The sequence below is a fragment of the Microcaecilia unicolor genome, chromosome 8, assembly GCF_901765095.1.
Source record: "Microcaecilia unicolor chromosome 8, aMicUni1.1, whole genome shotgun sequence".
Lineage (NCBI taxonomy): Eukaryota > Metazoa > Chordata > Amphibia > Gymnophiona > Siphonopidae > Microcaecilia > Microcaecilia unicolor.
Window position 1 is genome coordinate 103,566,231 of NC_044038.1, and position 22,596 is coordinate 103,588,826.

Sequence of the window (22,596 nt, forward strand, 5' to 3'; positions counted from 1 at the left end):
TCCTAGTATTTTTGGAAAGCGTGAACAGACGCTTCACATCCACCTGTTTCACTCCACTCATTATTTTATACACCTCTATCATGTCTCCCCTCAGCAGTCTCTTCTCCAAGCTGAATAGCCCTAGCCTCCTAAGTCTTTCTTCATAGGGAAGTCGTCCCATCCCCGCTATCATTTTAGTCGCCCTTCGCTGCACCTTTTCCAATTCTACTATATCTTTCTTGAGATGCGGCGACCAGAATTGAACACAATACTCAAGGTGCAGTCGCACCATGGAGCGATACAACAGCATTATAACATCCTCACACCTGTTTTCCATACCTTTCCAAATAATACCCAACATTCTATTCGCTTTCTTAGCCGCAGCAGCACACTGAGCAGAAGGTTTCAGTGTGTTATCGACGACGACACCCAGATCCCTTTCTTGGTCCGTAACTCCTAACGTGGAACCTTGCATGACGTAGCTATAATTCGGGTTCTTTTTTCCCACATGCATCACCTTGCACTTGCTCACATTAAACATCATCTGCCATTTAGCCGCCCAGTCTCCCAGTCTCGTAAGGTCCTCTTGTAATTTTTCACAATCCTGTCACGATTTAACGACTTTGAATAACTTTGTGTCATCAGCAAATTTAATTACCTCGCTAGTTACTCCCATCTCTAAATCATTTATAAATATATTAAAAAGCAGCGGTCCTAGCACGGACCCCTGAGGAACCCCACTAACTACCCTTCTCCATTGTGAATACTGCCCATTTAACTCCGCTCTCTGTTTCCTATCCTTCAACCAGTTTTTAATCCACAATAGGACATTTCCTCCTATCCCATGACCCTCCAATTTCCTCTGTAGCCTTTCATGCGGTACCTTGTCAAATGCCTTTTGAAAATCCAGATACACAATATCAACCGACTCCCCTTTGTCCACATGTTTGTTCACTCCTTCAAAGTAAATTGGTCAGGCAAGATTTCCCCACACAAAAGCCATGCTGACTTGGTCTCAGTAATCCATGTCCTCGGATGTGCTCTGTAATTTTGTTTTTGATAATAGCCTCTACCATTTTCCCCGGCACCGACGTCAGACTCACCGGTCTATAATTTCCCGGATCTCCCCTGGAGCCTTTTTAAAAAATGGGCGTTACATTGGCCACCCTCCAATCTTCCGGTACCACGCTTGATTTTAAGGATAAGTTGCATATCACTAGCAGTAGCTCCGCAAGCTCGTTTTTCAATTCTATCAGTACTCTAGGATGAATACCATCCGGTCCAGGAGATTTGCTACTCTTCAGTTTGCCATAAATCGTGAGGCCCAGGAACTTATGATCTGATAAGACATTCTTACGTGCAAGTTGGCGTGGGAAAGGTGCAATTATGGATGAACAGAAGAATGTGAGATTTAGTGACGTGGGGATAGATGGTGTGAATAGAAGACTGAATGATTTCTCAGGAAGATAAGTGCTAAAGCTTTGCTTAACACAAAAGGTATAAAAACAGATGTATCAGAGCATTACGTTGGGGAGAGGCGGAGGTAGACCACATGTTTGGGTCCCCCGCCATAGGCGGTCGGTGGCCCAACTGTTTGGGGAGGCTAAAAGGGGCGGGGTTAGGGGTGGAGCTTAAATCCATAATTGTCTGATAATACACAGAAAAAATAAATAAATAAAAATAAAAGTCACAATTAATACCTTTTATTAAATTTAGATATTAGGTATGTATCATATGTCAAAGAATAAAGTGGTTGCTCAAAGCATACACTAACCACAATCGCTCAACTGTAAAACACTATGCAAAAATTTGTGCAAAAACACACTCAGAACCTTACTGTACCATAACACTAGGCAGACCCTAATACACCAATATACCACCCATATGGAAAATGCAGACCGTCAACAATATGAAACAAGGGATCATAATATAACAATTCTCATGTAGAGCCACAAAACACCCTTTTAGGGTGGATAGTGTTCACAATGAGCTCCTTTTATTAACGACTATATGTAGATCCTTCAAGAGGTAGTGTGTCATGATTTAGGCTCTAAAACCCTTTCTGATGTTTTGGTGCCACCTCAGTAAGGCCAATACACAATCTCTCCACTGCAAAACACTATACACAAACTTGTGCAAAAACACACTCATAACCTTAGCAAACCATATCAGCACTAATTCCAAGGACAGGACGAGCTACAACTTTATGTGTGGAAAGGCAGCACTGTAATTACACCGGGCTCTAAAACCTAGTGAAACAAAAAAAAAACCCCAAAAAGGGCTGTAAATACTACACACTAGTAGAATACTGCACCTTGATTACACATTAAAAACACACAACACAACAGATATGAAGGCAAAACTGGAAAGTTACCTCAAGAAGTCAGACTCAGCATGCAGCAATATTAGAACAATTGAAACTTACATGCAAAATATCACAGATGCACATTTCCAAAAGCTGACATATTCCAGTTAATAAATTCTGAATAAAATACTTTTTTTTACCTTTGTTGTCTGATCATTTAGTTTTTCTATTCACTTTGGTCCCAGTGTCTTCTTTCCATTTGATATTTTTTCTCTCACCATGTCCACCATCCTCCTGTGTCCTTATGCGTCCTTGTGTGTCTTTATGCGTCCTGTCTACCATCTGTAGCCCTGCCCCTATCCTTTCTCCAGTTTCAGCATCTGCCTTCAAAGTGTTCCGATCCAGCCCTTAAATTCAGCAATTTCCCCTCCATCCATATCCAGCATTTCTCCCCTCCCCTCCATTCATGTGCATGTACTTCCTTTGTCTTTCCTACCCTCCATCCTTGTCCAACATTTCTCCTCTGTTCCCTGCCCTCCACTCCATCCATGTTCAGATTTCTCCTCTCTTCCCTCCATCCATCCATCCATCCATCCATGTCCAGCACCTTCCCTCTTTCTCTCCTACCCTTCCATCCAGTGTCATCCCTCTTTCTCTCTGCATCCTTCTACCCATTACCCTCTCCCAATCCTTCCGTCTATTGTCTCCCTCTCCTTCCATCCATTGTCTCCCTCTATATCTCAATCCTTCTAAACAGTTCTCTCTCTTGACCCTTTTCCATTCAGCATGTCCTCTCTATCCCCATCCTTCCAGTGTCTTTCCTCTTTCCCTCCCTACCCTTACGTCCATTGTCTTCCCTCTTTCTGCCCCCTCCTTCCAGCTTTTCCCTCTTTCTCCCTCCTTTCATTCAGCATTTCTCCATCTGACAGCTAGGGTCTCCCCCAGTTTCTCCCCAGCAGCTTCTCTCTCCTGCCCAAGTCCCCTCTTTCTCCCCCCATCTTTCCACTAATCTCTCTCTCTCTGTACCCCTCTTCCATCCAGCATCTTCTCTCTGGCTCTCCCCTGCTCTTTTCCATGGCCCCTCTTTCTCTCCCCATCTCTCTCTGGCTTTCCCCTGCTCTTTTCCATGTCCCTGGCTTTCCCCTGCTCTCTTCCATGTCCCCTTTTTCTCTCCCCATCTCTCTCTGGCTCTCCCCTGCTCTCTTCCATGTCCCCTCTTTCTCTCCCCATCTCTCTCTGGCTCTCCCCTGCACTTTTCCACTTTCTCTTTCTCTCCTCCAGTGTTCTCATGCATCTCACCTTTCTCTTCCCTCCCCTTCTTGTTTCCATCACTCTTACTCCTTTCTCCACCCCTTTTCCCATTCCCATGCCCTGCCATTGCTTTCCTTCCTCCCTCTTCTCCTTAGATATGGCATCTCACATCCTCCTCTCTCCACCCCCCTTTCCCTTTGGTCGGTCTGTCTGGCATTGCTCCCCCCCCCCCCCCCGGACTAGTGTGGTACCGTATTGCTCTCCCCCTCCGCTCCTGTCACGTCGTCTTTCAACGAGGCTTCCTGTTCCCATGGCAGCAGCAGCAGCAATGATGTAAGCGCCGTTGCTTTCAGCCTGCCCTGGAAGCACTCTGAACAGCTTCCCACGTAGGAGGGGCGCTGTCCAGAGAAGGCTTCCAGGGCAGGCTGAAAGCAGCGGTGCTTATATCATTGCTGCTGATGCTGCTGCTGCTACGGGAACAGGAAGCCTCGTTGAAAGACGACGTGACAGGAGCGGAGGGGGAGAGCGGCACCGTACTAGTCGGGGGGACGGGGGGGTAAAGATCGGGACCTTCGCGCACCAGTCAGGGGGGGGGGAGGGAGCCGGGAGGGAGATGTTCACGAGCTGCACCCGCCCCGCCCTTGCTGCACTTCTGGCTGGGGAGGCTTAGCCTCCCCAAGCCTCTTATACCGGGCGCCTATGTCCCCCGCGCTCCCCATGAGAAACTAGCATTTGTAATTGTAAACTACTTGTGGTAAATAATAAAAAAGAATTGCCTTTCTCATATTCTTGTAGTTTTGGTTTCTTTTACTCCTCCCAGTAGAGAATGGCTGGTTTATGCTAATTTGGGAAGGGATACAAGCAGCCTAAAAACAGTTTTGGACACACGTCAAAAATGAAATTACCGCCCGGGGCACACGGTAGCCAGGTAGTAGTTCCAATTTGACGCATGCTGGATGTGCTTAGGCACCTACGGGACTTAATAAAAGGGCTCCTATGTTTCTGTCAAATGGTTTCTCCAATTTAACCATTAATCACCAAGGGGTCACGTGATGCACTAGAGAGTGAAGGATGTGGTTCTGTGCTCTCTTAGGCCCTTCCGTCAAATTTATGCAATTTTAATTGCAAAAAGTTGAACTCCAACCCTAAAATTACTTTTTAAAATCCGAGACTGCTCCATGGATAAATTTGTGGAACCACAGGGCAAAAGCTTACCTGTTCAAGCAGGAAAACGGGAGAAAGAAAAGCTGAAGGTGACGAGTGGAGAAGATGAACTGGCAAAGCGCGAGAGCTCCGTTTTCACCCTGGAGCAATTAAAACAAATCACCGAAGCAGTGAATTTAGCGCTGGAGCCGAGGTTGGCACAGCTGTTGGCGCAAACCACTACTTTAACATTCTCCCTAACAGAAACTACGGCTCGGACTGGCGAGGTAGAACGTCGAGTCTCCGAGTTGGAAGACATGTGCGCTCCCCTGGCGGCCCGGATTAAAAAACAAGATGCTACGATTGAACACTTACTGACAAAAGTTGTCGATCTGGAAAACAGATCTCGTCGCGCAAATCTTCGCATCGTGGGGCTTCCAGAGACTGTGGGAGATAGATTCCTTGCTACGGAACTGGAGCAGTGGCTAAAGAGGGAGTTCACCCTCTCAGACAGCATGGGCCCGCTGTGCTTATCGGGTTGGCCGTTTGCAAGATGGCCGCCAGTCCCAGCATGTAGTCCTCATCAAAGTACACAATTATATCCACAAGGATGAAATCTTATGTGGGTACTGACAGAAGAGAGAAGCCACGAAATATGAAGGGAAACTGATCCGAATCTTTCAGGATTATTTGTCTGCTTTACAAGACAAACGGAAGCAATTTAATCCAATTTGTCAGCGGCTGCATGCTCAGCAAATTAAATTTATGCTCCTTTATGCTGCGGTTTTGAAAATCAAACAAGGAAATGGCTGGCAGGTTTTTACTAATGCTGCGGCAGCTGATACCTATGTGCAGAAATTGGAGAGCGGGCAGTCCACTGCGGAGGGCACAACTGTGGATACCTGAAGGACATAAATGCAATGAGTGTGTTGGACAAATAAATTAATCTGTAGCAGGTATCTGGGCTGTTTAATGTGTGGCCAATGTATGGGTTGGAGTTCATTATTTGTTGTTTGGGGGTGATGGGGGGTCTTCAGCATGGAAGTGACCTCTATCCCGTTGTAAATAACGGGAAATCAGTGTTTAGGAAGGGTAGGGGGAGGGAGGGCAGGGCAGAAGGGGGGGAGGGGAGGGGGGAGGGCAGGGCGGGAGGGAATAGCTTCAGGATTTTATACAGATATATTTGTGAGTTTATGCTGGAGTCTATACTCACTATACAAAAAAGCTCCATTTCCCCGGGGAGAAGGGCTGGGCTCTGCGGGGAGGACAAATTGTGTAGCGTGGACATGTCTTGGTATACTACAATAATCTCATAAGGTTCGGGTGCGTCTGATATCTTGGAACGTATCGGGAATTTCATCTCCGATTAAAAGAACCAAGATATTGGCGCAACTGAAACGACATAAAGTATCTATTGCTTGTCTCCAGGAGACGAAACTGACTGACCAGGAACATGAAAAACTTAAACAGCAGTGGGTGGGTGAATGCTTCTATTCTTCGGGAGTTAAAAGAGGTGGAGTAGTGATACTGATTAGGAAGGGTATGCTTTGTGATCCCAGGTTGATATATAGGGACCAGGAGGGTAGGGTGGTTCTGTTACAACTGAATATATCTGGGCAAAAGTTATATGTTTGTGCTGTATATGGCCCAAATACATATTCTCCTGCATTTTTTAAATCTTTAATCTCTCTGGGTCTACGATACTCTGATGCCCCCTGGGTGTGGGCGGGGGATTTTAATCAGACCATGGACCCAGAGGTGGATAGGTATACAGGAAAACAACGGAGTGAGATACGGGGAGAAAGGGGACTCTATACTTTGTGTCAATCCCTAGACTTGGTAGACCCCTGGAGGCTGCTTCACCCTTCCACCATAGACTATACTCACCAATCGCGAATGCATCAATCCTGGTTGAGACTGGATTACGTATTAGTGCATCACTCTTTATTTTTCAGAATTACACGGGCTGAGATAGGCCCCATGGAAGTCACTGATCATTCCTTGATCTGGGCTGACATGATGTTTACCTCTACTGGCACCTCGGGATATTCCTGGAGATACCCTTCTTATTTGTATCAAGATGAAAAGTTCAAGGAATATATAACAGCCCAATGGGAGCAATATGTAGAATTTAACCTAGACTCCTGTGACTCTCCAGTAGTTTTTTTGGGAAGCGTCAAAAGCAGTATTGAGAGGGGCTATTATAGCGTATATGAATGCCAGAGCCAAACGGCTCTCAGCGGGCATAATTCGTTTAGAACACCAATTACGTTTGGCCAAAGCAGGCTATTAACAGCGTCCCTCACAGGAAACACGTGATCTTTGGTCCTCCACGAGGGTGGCTTTAAACTCCCTAATCCACGAAAAAACTAAGAAAAGTCTAACAGCGCGAGGGTTTAATTTTCGTAGATACGGGAATAAGCCAGGTAGGCTCCTGGCCCAGATGGTGAGAGTGAGAGGTCACCGGAAATTGATTGTGTCAGTGATTTCCTCCAGTGGGGCTAGAGTTAGTACCACGGAAGGGATTGTTAAAGAGTTTCACTCATATTTCTCTAAATTATACTCTGGAGAGGGAGATTTTGCAGACATGGCAGTGGAAGACTACTTGCTAGATGCGGGGCTTCCCCAACTTTCCCCATCTGCTAGGGAGTCGCCCTCGAAGCCATTACAGGCCCAGGAAATTCAGAGGGTGTTAAAGTCTTTGCCGCTGGGTTCGGTGCCTGGCTCGGACGGGTTTTCGGCAGAATATTATAAGACCCTTCCGCCACAGTTTAGTGGCCCTCTTATTGAATATTTTGAGGAGGTAATAGAGCAGGAGGGGCTCCCCTCGGGAGGAAATGAGGCATTGGTGACTTTAATCCCAAAGCCGGGTAAACCAGGGGATAAGGTGGAGTCATATCGCCCTATCTCCCTTATTAACGTAGATCTTAAAATACTAGCCCGAATTCTGGCGGATCGGCTTTCACCCTTTATGAGTACTTTGATTGGTGCACATCAAGTAGGATTTATGAAAAATAGGAACTCAGTCCTTAACGTACGGAAGGTACTTTTGGCAACTGCACACTGCCATGCAAGAGATTTAGACCTCCTACTAGTTAGTCTAGACGCCGAAAAGGCGTTTGATAAAGTGCGGTGGAAGTATCTATTCCAAGTACTAGACTATATAGGATTGGGGGGTTGGTTCTTAGATGCAGTAAAGGTACTTTATAGGGAGCCAGTAGCTAGAATTTTAATCAATGAGTCAAAATCCCCTCCGTTGCATATTAGAGCAGGAACCAGACAAGGGTGTCCCCTTTCCCCTGTTTTATTTTTGTTATATTTGGAACCCTTATTACGTACTATTGAGATTGACCCAGATATTACTGGGGTTCAGTTACCAGTTCACCCGGTAAAGGTTTTGTCCTTTGCGGATGATATATTTTTGACCTTGACTGACCCCCACAACTCTCTCTCTCTAGAGAACTGGCAGCTATAGATGAGTTTGGGCTACATTCGGGACTTTCTTTGAATCTACAAAAATCTGTTGCTCTGCTTTCCAGAGTGGGGATATGTTTAGACTGGGGGGGCCCCTTTCCACTTCAATGGGTACAAGAGGAAGTGACTTATCTGGGAGTGAAGATCCCAACTGATCTTGACTCTCTATATGTGCGGAATATGGCACATTTAAAGAGGAGGGTGGCTCAGTCTTTGCAGAGTTGGCGGGATTTGCCTATTTCACTGATGGGCAGGGTAGCACTTTACAATATGGTCTTGTTTCCCGTATGGATATATGCCTATCAAACTTTGCCCATGTTTCTGACCTCTAAAGATGACAAATGGTTGAGGACACGATTAAATTTGTTTTTGTGGCAAGGGAAACGGGCACGTATGACCATTAACAGAGCAATTTTGCCAAAAATCCACGGAGGGTTGGGGTTGATGGACCTACGTATGTTCTCTGTGGCTAGTGGCATGCAGCACATTTCAGACTGGTTCCGTGCCACTAATTATTTTTCTCTCACAGCTGCTGAAACTAGTTGGTTTGAGCCCTTGCACTTTGCCAGCTGACTTCATCAGGGGACGGGGCAACTCCCTAACTTAGGTATGGCTTCCTCTGTGCTCTACCCTCTGCGACAGACATGGAGGTGGCTTTGCAAATTGTTTACTTTAAATAAATCAGTATCTCCATTGCTTTCTATAGGAGGTAAACCAGAGTTTCCAGTGGGAGATACCTCCAGAACATTTCGGGACTGGAGGGCTAAAGGTATTTCCTATCTGAGTCAGGTGGTATCAGAACAGGGAGGGATGAAAACACTTTCAGAAATTAGTAGAGAATTCCACTTGAAAAAGAGGGACCCCTTCGCATTTATGCAGCTAAGCCATTAAAGTCAACGCTTTACCTACGAAAGATCTAGAAATAAAAGTGTGGGAATGTTTTAATACAATGTTTGGGCTTGATGCACAGGATAGGAGTTCGTTAAGGTATTTCCACGCTCATTTGCGAGAGCATTTACAATCAACAGACTTTACCTAGATGGCGCAACAATGGACTAGAGAATTGGCTATCTCAGTAACTCCGGAGAGTATTAAAAACACCTTGATAGGCACTTACAAACTCACAGAAAACGCTTGTTGGTGGGAATTATTTATGTTTCGTCTACATGTATCGCTGAGAAGAGCATTTCGGGCCACACTGCGAGATTCAGACACCTGTCCTAAGTGTGGGAATGCCAATGCAAATTTGGGTCACATGTCCAGGTATTCAGACGTTTTGGAGACTTTTGGCGTTACATGTTTCCTCGATGTGGGGAATACGGTGGCGTACTTCTCCAGGATAGCTGTTTGGTGATTACAACATACAGGGGCAGGCATGGCCCGGTTTTCACTTATTCCTGCATAAAGCTCTGCTGATGGTGAAAAAAGTAATTTACCAAATCTGGTTGAATTCGGAATTTCCAACAGTAGCACAATGGCGCTCGTTGATGATCTACATGTGCTCATTTGAACGTAGTGGTATTACTGATCTCGCAGGAACAAAGGGAGATAAATTCTGCTCAGTTTAGGCACCTTTTTGGGATACCTTGACTCCAGTAGCCCGTAGTAGAGTTTTGAATTCCTGAAGTGGGGGGGGGAGGGAGTTTGGGGGGGAGAGGAAGGGAGGTGGATAGGGAGGGGGAAATGTTATAAAATGTTGGAAAAATGTTATCTAAACTAAGAAAGGATGTCAGTTTTTGCAGTGTATCTCTGTTATGATAAATATTGTCCTGTTTTTGTGCATCAATGTTAATAAACATGAGTTATATATAAAAAAAAACATTAATCACCAAATTCTTTTCTCAGAGAAGAGTTAAAGTTAATTGCTTCTTCTCCAAAATTAAATAAAACCTTCTCTCAGGCTTTTAATATTCTCTGTGGATTCACATACATACGTTTCTTTATTATCCCATTCAAACTTTTACATTTATTCCTCACTTTTCACTCTCTCAAGCAGACATCTTGTCACGGTGGTGACTGTTTCCTTGTCGGTGCTCACCTCGCCCCCTGGTGGCCTGAACCGGTGGCTGCTATGAACTGTCACACGTTCCAGACTTCAGCCCAGTCCGGTCCGGATCTTCCAGGCTGCCAGACTTGCTTTTCCTGTTTGTGCCTGAACAGCACCCGTAGCTGCCTTGTGATTCCTGTAGCTGAACTTCAGCTGCTGATGGGCTTTATTAGCCACCTGGAAACTTCTGTGCTGGCCTTTGCATCGTCTAAGATCCCTGGTATGTGGGTGTGCTCTGTGCACTTCTGCCTAGTCCAGTTCTAGTCTGAGTTTCTTGTCTGGTTCTAGTTTGTTTGTGTGTAGTTAGCTTTAGTTTTATTGCTTAGTTCCTAGTCTTGTTTCTGGTCTGCATTTCCTTGTCTTGTGTCTGTGTTCCTTTTTAGTGGCTGCTTGGCAGCTTTCAGTCCTGACTCTCACCTGTCTGTGTTTCTGTCTTAGTGGCTGCCTGGCAGCTTTTAGTCCTGACTCTGTTGTGTGTTTCCTGTTGGCATCCGGTTCCTGCCCTGTCCTGTAAGTCCTGCCGGCTGCCTGCACCCAGGGGGCTCAACTACTGGGGAACGGCGGTCAAGCGCAGGTGAAGTCTAGCTGTTCCTGCTCTACCTGTCCCAGCTTGTTTGCCTCTGCTGCAACTCCAGTCCGGGGTTCCAGTCCTGTTCTGCCTTGCCTCTGGTTTGGGGGTGGTTTTGTCTGCCACTGCCGCTCCACGGCAGTGGTCCAAGGGCTCACAAACCCTGTGCTTCTGTGAGAAGCCTGACACACCTCAAGAACACCTCTTCTCTTTCTGATGTCTTCCTCTGCTCTGTCTCCAACCAAACACTCAGGTTCCTTTCTGTAGCAGTGCAGCCAATCAGAGAGCTCCTTTCAAACACTCAGCTACACACTAACATTCCATTATGCTATTTTAATTAAAAACTTTATTTAAAACCTTCGTTTTGGGATTTAAACTATATAATTCAGATCAGAGCAGTGCCCTAAAGTGTATTATGTAAAAATTTGCATTTAATTAGACCCCCGATACCTAAAATAGAAGCTATCAAAATGGACCAATTTGCATAAAGCCAGACACCTAAATGAAACTGCAGCACACATATGTAAGCTACCTAAATACTTCCACCAAAATTCTTGCACACACTTAAAATTTGATTTTTATTCATTTTACACTGTAGTTGTCAGTGCAGGTCTCCGGTAACCTCACTGCACCTGCAAATTTTTCGTGCTGTTTAAGGGTCATCTGGGTCACCAGAGCCCCCTATTTGGGGTAACAAATTTAAAATGCGCCATTCGCGTGCAATCATGCTCAATTAAATAAATGCGGCCATCATATTAATAAGACCCTCCTCAGGTCAAAATAACATTGCATTTCTCGCTATATTTTTAATTACGTAATTGGTGGTGCAGCGTTCCTGAGGCTCTGGTACACTTCCGGAGCCATCAGACATTTTATCCCTAGTGGGCATGCGAATGACATCATCACTGATGTCACCGAAAATCCAGGACATTCTTCCTGCTCCCGGCATTATCTTTGAGCATCAACTAGGCCCAACACAATCGGGAAGTTTCCTCCCAACCTTGCCCAGCTTCCCGATCCTTTGAAATGGGTCAGAACCCTGTGGTTCGTATCGGATACGCATCTGTCTCCAGCATGTGCCCCGTGTCCAGAGCCCTCCTACAGCTCCTAAACACATCCTGGCATCTCCTCCCTGCCAGGTAAGACTTTTTTTTTATTATTATTATTATTTTTATTGCAATACACAGTGCCAATGTCCAAGTGGAAATAAACAGTCACGTCTAATTTATACAAAGAGCTCTGCAACTTCAGATATTAACACACGCGAACTTTATACATTATAGCATCCAATGCAAAGAACCTCCCCCAACACCCTGCATTGCATTTTTGTATTACCCCTATCCACCATTCACACGCAGACCACCTCTCAAACCTTATATGTCATACCACAACATACACCCCCATACACTCTCCCAACCTATGTTCCCCTCCCCCCCCAACCCATCGTATTTAAGCAAGAGGCCCACAGATAAGCATATTGTCGGTTATTCAATCTGGGAGAGCTGCGGTAGGCCTGAATCTCATATTTACCCACCTCTCGCATACGGGTTCTCCATACGTCCCCCGATACCAACTCCGAGGAAGTCCAGCAGTGCAATATAGTCTTCCGGACCAGCAGTAACGAGACATACAGGAATCGTCGTTGTGGTTGTCGAAGTCCCTGACTCACCAACAGAGATTGGTCCCCCAATAAAAGGGTCGCATAGTCCCATTCCAAAACTGTATGTAATACAATATTCAAGAGTTGAAATGCCTCATTCCAGACCACCAGAGCCGGACATTCCAAGAAGGAATGAAGGAGGTTTCCCCCTTCCCTACCGCATTTACTGCATCTATCATTGTCCCAAAGTCCCATAGTGGTCCCTTTAGCGTTAGAAATGTACGCTCTGTGCAAAATCTTATATTGTGTCTCTTGCAGATCTACTGCTTTGACCATATTATATAGTGTAGAAAAAAGTTTTTCAAAACCCGGTCCCATGTATGCAGTCCCTAGGTCCTCATTCCAGCGATTCACCAATTTCTCCATACCACCCTTAGGCCCTTTCATTGTTAATACCTTATACCAAGTGGACAAGCTGTTGGCCTTACTGGGCATCTGCAATAAGATTTTATCTAGCGGGCCCCATGTCCACCCATCCCCATGTTGCCCCCTAATTGATGACCAATAGTGCCGAACCTGCAAATATTGTAACAAATTGCTATTTGGGACTGCCCATTTCTCCTTTACCTGGTCAAATGTAAAGAAGACCGACTGCTCGTCATCCATGAGTTGGCCCAGTATCCTACATCCCCTATCTCCCCACCTAGAGAACACCGAATACCCCATGCCCGCCGGAAATGCTACGTTACCTGTCAGGCTAAGATACGGGGAGGCATCTGGAGAACGCTGTTGTTGCCGCCTCCACCATATCCATGCTCTCCTTATCGGTCTCAGAAATTCCAGTCTGTGAGAGAGCCGGGGAGTCCCGCTGGAGCCTAAATGCAGTAAGGTAAGAAAATTCCATGGATGGCTCCAATCCTCGAACCCCTCTCTAGGAAGGAATCGTGGACAACCTCCTACTCCCTCATAAATAAGTCGTATCATTGCCGCTGCATTATATCTCCGGAGATCCAGTAACCCCAGACCCCCCTGAGCTTTGGATAAAGATAATTTTGCATACCCTATGCGTGCCCCTTTGCCCCGCCAAATGAACGTGCCAATAAGGGACCTAAATAAACGCTCGTCTCTCCTGAGAACCCATATCGGAGCCACCTGCAATGGGTATAAAATCTTGGGCAAGAAAACCATCTTCGTGAGGGTTATCCTTCCCATCAATGAGAGGGGCAGATCTTTCCATTTATCACACAGCCTTTTTATTTTATTCAAGACTTCCACCACATTACGCTTATAAAATGCTGATGTATTAGTGCTCAGGAAGATCCCCAAGTATTTCATTGCCCCCCCTACCGGCCTTATAGGGAGTCCCCCCATCCCAGGGTCCCCCCTTATCCCCGAAAGCGGTAGTAATTCCGATTTATCGTAGTTCACCTTCAACCCTGACAGGTCTCCAAAATCCCGTACTATATCTAGAACCCCGTGCAAATCTCTAGGTGCATTAGCCACATATAGTAAAATATCATCCGCATATAGATTTACACGAAGCTCCTTGCTACCCACCCGGATGCCTCAGAAGTCTCCACTGGTTCGGATCTTTAAAGCCAGCAGTTCAATCGCTAGTAAAAAAAGAAGTGGCGAGAGTGGGCAGCCCTGCCTAGTCCCCCTTTGAATTGAAAAGCTATCAGTCAGTTTTCCATTGACCAGCAACCTGGCCGATGGATTTGTGTAGAGAGCCCGTATCCAAGATACATAAGCCCCTGTGATGCCAAACCTCTCCAGTACCCCAAATAAGTGTGGCCAGGAAATACTATCAAAGGCCTTTTCTATGTCAAGACCTACAATGGCTTCCATTCCTCCCTTCCCTTTCCGCTCATGGATGGCCATTAACGCCTGCATGATGTTCATGGATGCGTATCTCCCTGGTACAAGCCCACCTGGTCCTCATGAACTAAAGTATGAATGACCTGGTTTAAGCGCCGAGCCAAAATAGCGGCCAATAACTTAACATCTTGATTCAACAGGGAGATAGGACGATACGAACCCACCTGTCCAGCATCCTTACCCGGTTTTGGTAATAGTACTATATGTGCCAAATTAGATTGCATGTGTGCTCCCCCCCACCAAGTCATTAAACCATTCTTTCAATGGTGACGCCACCAGATCAGTCAGCATACAGTAATACTCGGGACCAAACCCATCAGGGCCCGGTGCCTTCGTCAGTTTCATGTCCTTAATCCTCAATCTAATTTCCTTCTCTGAGATAGGTGCATTCAGATGTATCAATTGTTCTGCCGAAAGACGTGGCACCTGCAATTGCTGGAAGAAGGCTTCACTCTTGGCGATATCATATTCTCTGGCCTGATACAATGAGCTGTAAAAATTGACAAATTGCTGTCGAATCTGTGCCTCCGTAGTGTGCACCCTTCCCTTATCATCCTTAATAACCGAAATAATTTGTGTCTTACGAGATGGCCTAACTAGATTGGCCAACAGCCTGCCCGCTTTACTCCCCCATCGAAACAACCTTTCTGCTCGTTGCGTCAATATCTCCATTATCTTTGTCTTAACCATTTTTAATTCTGTCCTATAATTATTAGTCATGTGTGCTATATGTTGCCGGTGCAGCTGATGGTACTCTCGAGACAACCGCAAGAGCTCTGCCTCCCTCTGCTTCCGTTTCCCTGCTGTGTATGCAATAATTTGCCCTCTCATGACAGCCTTAGAGGCTGCCCAATATATTTCCGGTGTGACCTCTGGTGTCTGATTATACTGCTGATATTCCATCCATTTGAGCCTTAAATACGTCTGAAACTCCCTATCATTAATTAGCGCAGGAGAGAGCCTCCACATGCGCTCACCTGGCTCTGCTGTCCATGGAATCACCAGCTCGACGGCCTGATGGTCACTCAATATCGGGTCCACTATTTGCACTCTGGAAATCCTGGCAGTCATAGAGGGGGGGACCAGCAGATAATCCAATCTCGAGTAGACTCCATGGGGGTGAGAGTAAAATGTGAATTCCTCCTCCTGCGGGTTAAGAAGCCGCCAGACATCTACCAGCCCCAGCTGGTCAAGTACAAAGTTAACCCCTTTACTCTCCCAGTTCCCCCCCTTATGTCTTGGTGGTTTGCAATCTATTGTAGGGTCTGCTACCACATTGAAATCTCCCCCCAGAATGAGCTGATAGTCTGCGTAAGCGACCATTCTGGCCACCAAATCAGAGAAAAATTTATGGGAATATACATTGGGCCCATAGACATTACAGAGCAATATCTGCTGTCCCCACAGCTCTCCCAGTACTAGGATATATCTCCCCTCTTGGTCGTGTACCATTTTGTGGATATTAAAGGGCAATCTTTTATGAATAAGAATGGCAACGCCCCTCTGTCTTGAATTATACGAAGAAAACCCTATTTCACCTACCCATCCCCTTCTCAACTTTTGATGTTCAGCTACTGACAAATGTGTCTCTTGAAGGTACGCAATATCCACCCCCTCTTTATTTAGCCATGTCAAAATCTTGGTACGCTTTATGGGGGAGTGGATACCATCAACATTGAGAGTGATTATTTTTAAGTTAGCCATAGGTTAAATATTTGGTTTCCCAATCACACATTACTTGTATTTGTCCCTCACCGGTCTCCCAGCCAATCCGGCGAGCACCAAACACTGTTTTCGCATAGTATCCTTTTATCCTTATCATGTTCCCCTGCAAATCCAGATATCCCCTAAGTATCCAATACTCCATAGACTGGCCCCTCCCCCCTCCCCATCCAACTCCTTCTTTCTCCCACATACACACCACTGTCATCCATTCATTCAATTCCGGAAGTCCCCATCCTCCTCCCCCCTTCCCTTTGACCTGTCCCCCCCCCCCCCCCCCCACAATACCGGCCCTCATCCTTCACCTACCCAAATACAGCTAAAGGAGAAGCTTCCCGTTCCCCCTGCCATAACAAAACAAGTGTATAACATTACAAGACTATATAATGTAACATCTAAAACCACTATCCGTTTCTCAAACCTTCATAAACAGTATATAATACTGGTGGTAGAATCACCACCAAGATAAAAGAAAAGGGGCAGATAGTTGTCAGCAATGTTCCGGATCCTCCACCACTTTACCGTCCATCTTTAGTGTTGTCGATATGTCGATCCACTAAACCGAGCCTTATCATATGCTGTCTCTGTCCTGCTTCTGGACACCAGATTGTAATCCATAGAGCTGGGTGCAGTAAAAACGCCTCGGTTACTGCATCAGGTCACACAGTCTCATTCCTCAATTGCCATTTATTCCCGTTCACCTTGTCTCGCACTCGCCCTCACATTGCAGTTCGCCAAAAAGTCTTTCGCTGCTGCAACATCGGTGATGATGGTGGATTTCCCATCCACCCAAACTCTCAACTTAGCTGGGTAAAGTAATGCGCACCTCACCCCCTTTTTATATAGGGCAGAGCAAGTAGGAGCCATCGCCTTTCTCAAGAGGGCCACTCGTGTGGAATAGTCATTAAATAATAGCAACCGATGTCCTTCATACAGTAGCGCCTCTTTAGCCCTTGCAGCTTTTAAAATCTTCTCCTTCACCTGCCAATTCGTGAAGTGCGCTATCGCCGTGCGAGGTCTATTATTCCCTTCACCGCGTGCTCCGATGTGATGAGCTCTGTCACAGCAGATAGAGCCTCCTCTCCCTGCCAGGCCCAGCTGCTCTGGATGCCACGTGGCGAAGAAGTCGTACAGATTCTGATCTTTCACCGTTTCAGGCAGACCAATCACCCTGATATTGTTCCTGCGGGACCGGTTTTCTTGTTCTTCAACCCGGTCCCTCATATCCTCGAGTTCTTTTTTAAGTGCGGTTATTTGTGCTGCCGCTTCCTGGGCCTCTTCTTCTCTCTCGGAGATCCGCCGCTCTGCCTCCGCAAGTCGCGTCGAATGAGAATCGAATTTCTCATTAATCTCATCGACAGCAGACTGCAGCTTATTAAGTTTATCTTCCAGAGCGGCGGAAATGGATCTCGATATCTCCTGTGCCCAATCTGTTGTCGGCACGGGCTGAGCGGGTGCTGTTTGCTGGGTCCCCACCATTTTGTCCAGGCTGCTCCTCGGTGGATTGGAAGATTTTCTCGGGACTTTCGGGGGCATTCCTCGCCGAAGTTTGCTGTTATCGACTGCCAGACGGATCTGCCGTCTGAGGCAAGGGGTCCCCTGCGTCCACGGTCCCGTAAATAGCTATTATTAGCGGAAATTGGCAGGTCGGGTACGGAGCCTCTCTCACTCGCTGCCTTCTAGGTAGCAGGCATCATGTGACCCTCCAGGTAAGACTTTTTAAATAATTTTTTTATTCAGGTTACACTAAAGCTTTCAGAAATAAGAGCGTTTTCAACCTAACTTTAAACTCCTTCAAATCATGCAGCAAGTGGATTCCATAACAGAGTGCATTAAACAGCTTACGACATCTATGTGGAAGACAGAGTTTCTAATACTCTTCTAGAAAAACCAGATGAAACAAAGGTACATCTAATGTATTAGATCACATAGATCGCAGTGATCAAGGGTCGGTGAAGGTGTAAAGAAGATAATATCACAAGGGAGATCTGCTCACGTAACACTTTAAAGACCAATAATAAAATATCTCTGCTACTGACAACGGAGATAATATTAAGCAGTGGCGTTCCGTGGTTGCTTGACACCCAGGGCGGATTGCCACTGCTCCTCCCCCCGGGTGCAGGGCAACACGGCACGGCACCCCCCACAGTCCCCACTTGCCTTCCAAGTACCATCTCCGTCCACCCCAGCGTGGCGCCTCGCATCTGCAGCGCTGCTGTAAAAAGAAGAAAATCGCCTTGTCGTTGGCCCTTCCCTCTCTGTGTGCCGCCCTCAAGGAAATAGGAAGTTATGTCAGAGGGCGGGACACAGTGAGGGAAGAGCCGACAACGAGGCGATTTTCTTCTTTTTACAGCAGCGCTGCAGATGCGAGGTGCCACGCTGGGGTGGACGGAGATGGAACCTGGTTGGCAGGTGGGGACTGCGTCGGGGGGGGGGGGAGGCGGTTCCATGCCACGGGGGGGGGGGGGGGGGGTGGATGGACGGAGCAGAGCACCCCCCTACCCTTTGACACCCAGGGTGGACTGCCCCCACCGCCCCGCCCTTGCTACGCCACTGATATTAAGGCTGTGTTCAAGGATCAAAGGATACAGAAACATAGAAAAATGTAGGCAGATATGGCCTATCCAGTTTGCCCATCCATGCCATCTACTTGTCACAAATTCTCTTGAATTCAGATATTGTTTTTGTCTTCACCACTTCTATTGGGAAGCCATTCCATGACTCCACCACCCTTTTTGTGGAGAAGTATTTCCTCAGGTTACTTCTGAGTTTATCCCTTTTCACCTTCATCCTATGCCCCCTCGTTCCAGAGCTTCCTTTCAATTGAAAGAGACTTGCATCCTGTGCATTTATGCCGCATAGGTATTTAAATGTCTCTAACATATCTTCCCTCTCCCACCTTTCTTCCAAAGTATACTTAAAGTGATCTTTTAATCTGTCCCCATATGCTTTATGACAAAGACCACTGACCATTTTGCAGCTGCCCAGATGGTGTGGTTTAATATTAAGATGGGTGTGGAGAGGGTTCACTCAAAACTGAAGTTTCTAGACTTAAAAAGTTTTTTTTTTAAACTAACTTTTGTGCACGAAAGAGGAGCAGGATTTGGGTGTGATCGTATGTGATCATTTTAAGGTGGCAAAACAGGTAGAACAGGTGATGGTGAAAGCTAGAAGGATGCTTGGGTGGATAGGGAAGGAATGACCAGTAAGAAAAAGGAGGCGATGATGCCCTCTCATAAGATTCTGGTGAGATCTCATTTAGAATATTGTGTACAAATCTGGAGAACATACCTTCAGAAAGATATAAACAGGATGGAGTCGGTCCAGAGAGCAGCTACAAAATGGTTAGTGGTCTTCATCATAAAGCGTGTGGGAAGAGATTTAAAGATCTCAATATGTATACTTTGGAAGAAAGGCGGCAGAGGGGAGATATGATAGAGAAATTTAGCGGTCCTTTTACTAAGGTGCACCGAAAAATGTCCTGTGCTGTTGTAGACGCATGTATTGGATGCGTGCATGTCCCATTTTTCAGCGCAACTGCAAAAAAGGCCTTTTTTGGCCGAAAATGGACGTGTGGCAAAACAAAAATTGGCGCGCACTCATTTTGGGCCTGAGACCTTTCCGCCACCCACTGACTTAGCGGTAAGGTCTCATGCATTAACCGGGCAGTAATCGTCAGCGCGCGTATAATGCCAATTACCGCCCAGGTAGTGCCGTGCGCCGGAAAATAAAATATATTTTCCGGTATGTGTTCTGGACGTGTGTAAAAAATGAAACTACCACCCGGGTCACGCAGTAGCAGGGCGGTAGTTCTGAATTGGCACGCGTTGGGTGTGCGTAGGCACCTACGTGGCTTAGTAAAAGGGTCCCTTAAATATCTATGTAGGCAAGATGGCCGACAGGTAAGGTGCTCCGCAATGAGCTCCTGAGATCCCGAGCGATCTGACCTGCCTGGGCCACCCCGAACAGAGCGGAACAGACTGTAGACAAATCGGGGCCGGCTGGTGGACTATCGTTGAAATAGACGATCTGAACGGGTCCCAGAGAACCAGGAGGAAACGGAGAGGTCTCGGAAGAGCCTGTCTGAACCCCACGTGGCCCATCTGTCCACAAATGGCCCCGGCCCAGAGCCCAACGAACCACTAAGCAGCGAAACGATCGTTCGCGCCGCGAGTGGTTAGAAGAACGACACGATCGAGAGGTGAGCGGAATCACACACTCTTAAACTCGCCGATGAACCCAGCATAATCTCCACATACAGGCCACAGAGAAGCTGGAGCTCGCCACTCTACTTCACCCCACGCGCCGAGCACTCGACTAGGTGAACAAACCCGCCGGCGACCACAACACAATACCCTCTTGCGGGCCTCTGAGAAACCGGAGATAATCACCTTGCATCACCCCACGCGCCGAGCACTCCGCCAGGCAAATGAAACCGTTGACAACCCCAGCACAATCTCCTCCTGCGAGCCACTGAGAAACCGGAGACCACCACCCCGCTTCACCCCACGCCATCCACCTACCGAGGCTCATCGGAACATATCTGGTGCCCAACAGCTCCCCAGCCGAGTCCATCAATGACACCGCCAACTGGGATACTGGGCCTACAGACCGAGATGAGAAGTGAATAGCAGCGGTGAAAGCGAAGCGCTGCTTAGGAAGAGAAACGGGACGACAGAGACCAGATAAGAGCGACTCACGCAGCACGACCAGACCAAGATCCTGTCGTGTTAAGGAACTAACCCAGTCTGACCCGGTCGATTGAGAGCTAGCGGTTTAATGATTTGCTGGTTTGTTTTGGTTTGAAAGCTAACGATTTGCTGAATTGATTATTTGACTGCCATAAATATTTTTAAACTGCTCTAAACACTCTAAAAGCTTCCACCAAATGCTCCAAATGCTTCATAAGCTGGTTTGATTATCTTATATGCTTTAAATCTGCTTTAAAACTGCTTAAATACGCCAAAAGTCTCTACTAAACATTTCAAATGCTACGAGCAGGTTTGCTGGATTGATTGCTATAAATGCTCTAAACTACTTAAGATGCTTAACGCTGATACTGCCAACGTCGATACAGGTCGATGTTAATACTGTGCAATATTGATATTGTTAGAACTGCTCGATGCTAACACTGCGTAGTATTGATATCGCTGATGTAAAAACCGCCTAGCGTGGATACTGCTTAAAACATAGTTAACCAATGTTTACCACTGTGCAATATTGACATTGTTAGTACTGCACGATGCTAACACTGCGTAATATTGATATCGCTGATGTAAAGACCGTTTAGTACGGATACTGCTTATAGTTAACCAATGTTTAAGGCTCATACTGCTTGATATTGATACTGCCTAACGTTGACAAGGCTCAACGCTCATATTGATATTAATAGTACTGCTTGATGTTAAGACTGCGTAATATTGATATCGCCGATGTTAAGACAGCTTAGTGCGGACACTGCTTAATATACAGCTAACTACTGTTTAATGTTCACATTGCTTGATATTGACGCTGACACGGCTCAAAGGACAGACAAACTTTCATTCTTTAACACCCTCAGGCACAACTAAACACCACGAACCACAGCCAACGTGAACACCAACAAACTGCTCATGATAATATACCTCCTCCCCCTAATCCACCACGCATGGACCACTCCCAACATAAACAACAATCTACCCATAGCACACAAACCCCATAGACAACCCATTCATACCTCACCAGACCAAAAGAACAATCAACTAAAAGGAAAACCAAACATATACAGAAAAAAACAACAGAAAGGAAAAAAGGACACAACAAAACCAGACACCAAGAAAACAGGCAATTAATAAAAATTAATAAATCTATGTCCCAAGCCGACCCTTACCATTCAATCCTAATGGGATACATAAACACCAGATCAGTAGTAAACAAAACAGAGATTATAACAGATTGGATTACTACAGACAATCTCGACCTCCTATTCATCACTGAAACCTGGATCCACGACCTTAAAGACTCCATAATCTTAGAATTATGCCCACCAGGATACAAAATTACCCACTGGACAAGCAACGGAAAAAGAGGAGGAGGAATAGCCATAATATACAAATCTGAATTCAGTGTCACAAACACAGCTGAATCCATACTGCCACAACTCGAAATTGCTTCGGTAAGAATCAATCACCCAAAATTACAGGAACACCTTAACGCAGTTATACTCTACAGACCACCAGGCAACTGGCAAGACTCCCAGACATACTTCATGGACTTTATCTCGAACACCTGTGTCTCTACCTCAAACCTAATCATAATCGGAGATATTAACCTGCACCTTGAAGATCTCACCACAACAAGCACCCAAGAATGTAAAGAGTTCCTACAACTGTGGGATCTACACGGACCAAACACGCAACCAACTCACATCAAAGGACACACATTAGACATCATTACACACAAATTCCATCACGACTTAAACTTTAAATTAATAGATACTAAATGGACACCTGCACCGTGGTCAGACCACTATAAAGCACACATCTCCCTCCAATGGAGAACGAAAGACTCACTTAACAAACAAACACGAAAAACCTACACTACGAGAGGAAAACTGGACCCGGTTGAATTCTGGCAACAGATCTACCACA

General features: G+C 46.1%; 1 protein-coding gene across 1 annotated transcript in view; it reads right to left on the reverse strand.

Annotated features, from left to right (window-relative positions):
- HPN (hepsin) overlaps positions 1-22,596 on the reverse strand; it is a 639,182-nt gene that overhangs the window by 281,532 nt on the left and 335,054 nt on the right. The window lies entirely within an intron of this gene.